Source organism: Herpailurus yagouaroundi, unplaced genomic scaffold, assembly GCF_014898765.1.
Source record: "Herpailurus yagouaroundi ecotype Mexico unplaced genomic scaffold, PumYag 182, whole genome shotgun sequence".
Lineage (NCBI taxonomy): Eukaryota > Metazoa > Chordata > Mammalia > Carnivora > Felidae > Herpailurus > Herpailurus yagouaroundi.
The window spans coordinates 9,710,411-9,713,007 of NW_024412413.1; positions in this window are offsets into that span (position 1 = coordinate 9,710,411).

Here is a 2,597-nt window from a genome sequence, read left to right on the forward strand (position 1 = left end):
ATTCCCCTTAGCCTAAGAATGGAGTATAAGTGAAGAAATAAAAAGCCTCAGAGACGTGAGACGTTAGAGAGGAAATGTGGGGACAATTGAATTCTGAGCGAAGTTCCCCCTTGAGACTCTGTCTCTGACCATCTCTGGAGAAATTCTGTGTTAGGACCGGAGGGAGGTGTCTCACGCACAGCCCCGGAGAAACGGGTCTCAGGACCTCCCTGTCCTGGCCTCCCCTCCCCTCTGCCTCCAGCAGCAGCCAGTGTTGCCTATGGGGGAACTAGTTTTGCAAATATTTACCAAGAAGCCACCCTGGGAAGGGGCCCTGTGCTGAATGTTGAGGACAGAGACGAGCCAAGGAAGGGGAGCTGTTCCAGGCAGGAAGCAGAGAGAGGAGACACTCTGGTGAGTTTGGGGCATTATACCTCATTGGATACTGTTCCAAACAGGGTGGGGAATAGAAGGTGAGGCCGGAGGGGTGAGCAGTGTCCAGATGGACAACAGTCTCACAAACCAAAAGAAGCTAGCTAGCATAAAGCCCGGCATTTATTGAGGCTTTCCGTGTATTACTGTTATTCCATTTTATAGATTGGAAAACTGAGGCACAGAGAGAGGGTGTCACGAATTGGGAAAGGCCTGACACTTTACCCTCCTTGCAAACTATGTCACGCAGCTGGTAATGGGGGCAGTCAGGGCCACAATTAGGCCTTCTGGCTCCAGAACCCATGCCTTTGACCGCTAGGCAGTCCTGCCCCTCCCTAAGGGGTTTGGAATTTATTCCATAAGGGATGGGGAGCCACCTATGGATTATAAGCAGGAGAGTGGCCTGTTCCTATCAAGAGGCTTAAAAAGCCAGCCTAGGGGATAAACAGACCAATCTGCAACAAGATGAGACTCCAGCCTCTGGGCCCATTTATCCAACAGTCCTCAAATCTCATGGGGCGGCTCATATAAAAGTGGCACCATTTGGCACCCAAGCCACAGTGGCTCTGCTGCCCTTGGTGGCAGCCCCCTCTCCCAGCCTTCCCTGGATTTTCTACGACGGTTTCTCCTCGGATGTTTTGTGCATGTTTCTGTCTTCACAGAACACGTGTAGAGGTAGCCAGGACTCCCGTGCCTCATGCACCTTCAGGACCTCATGGGTCTCCTCCTGCCTGCCTTTGCCTTCAGAGAGCCTGGCTCACCTCTCCATCAGGGAGATGATGCTTCCTCGAAGCTGTGACGCGGGCAGGGTTTCCAGGTCACGGCTCCAACGAGTACGAACTCACATCCACGCACATAAGGCTCTGGGGGGTTCATGTACAGGGCTTGCGTTTTGCTCTGCTCCCACTTTACAGCTCGTGATCCTTGACTCCCAGAGATCCGGGGAGCAGAGCAGGCATCATCCTGGGGCTGGGGGCGGGGCGGGGTGTGTGGAGCATGTGATCTCAGGATCCCAGTGGTCAAAGAGGGTCCCCGGGGCTGTGGCCTTCTGAGAAATGTTCCGGTCTCTCCCCACCACCAGCACGATGCAGAGACCACACGGTCCCGTGGTGGTTCAGAGCCCCAGTTTGTGCCTTCCCCCTGAAGTCAAGAACGCATGCTAGAAAGGGAGACAGGCCTGGGCGTGGCTTAGGTTCAGGATTGACCTGGGTGTGGCCTTGGCCCATGACTCCCAGGAGCCACAGCCCCTCTCCTCCACCCTAGGCTGCAGCCATGAACATCCACTGCCTTCTGAATGCCCTTGCAGCCCTGGGAAGCCACGCTGGTCAGAAAACGCCTTGTGGAAAATTGGAGGGGACCTGAACTGTGAAGAATGGTATGATTTTCTTTGAAGTTTTTAATTGCAAAAGTTCATTTGCAACACAATATATATCTATAGACATTTTTGATAGGAGAAAGTAAAAGTCTCCTCAACCACCCCCACACCACAGCTCACTCCCATTCCTTCTGGTTCCTTCTAGCGCCTGGTCCACCTGCTCACCGGGGCTTTGCCTTCCTAATATAGACTGCAGTGGGGAGAGGGGGTCTTCTCTGGCACCCCTCAGGATTCAGAAGAGGAAACTTCTGCTACCCTCTGAGATCACAGGAAGTTTTTGTTTCTTTGTTTTTCCACTGTGTGTGTGTGTGTGTGTGTGTGTGTGTGTGTGTGTGTTGTGTCCTGTCGTGTTTTGTGTGTTTGTTTGTTGGTTTGTTTTGTGGGAGTGGAGGGGAGTGAACTCTACTCCTTCTTTAGCTTGGGGGTGGCAAGTGACAGGCAGGTGGCCACCGTATAGGAAGAAGGTGGCTCAAAACCTCCAGTCCCCTGTCCCCAACACTGACCTCTTTTCTTCTTCTTCTTCTCCCCACGCCCACCCCACCTCCGTCGCCCAGCCTGAGTCGGGTCAGAAGCGCCTGAACTCAAACGCTGTTCCAGCGCATCCTAGCTGTGTGACCTTGGACGGCGACCTGACCCCAGTGGGCCTCGGTCCCCTCATTTCCACGGGGAGCACGTCCACCGTGAGGCTTAATTGTGCCCGAGCTTGTAGCTCGCTCGGCACTGGGCCCGGAACGAAGAAAAGCTCCCCGCGAGGTAGCTGTCGGCATCACGGGTTCGGGGAGGGGGCCGGAGCACCGGAGCGGGGCGGGGG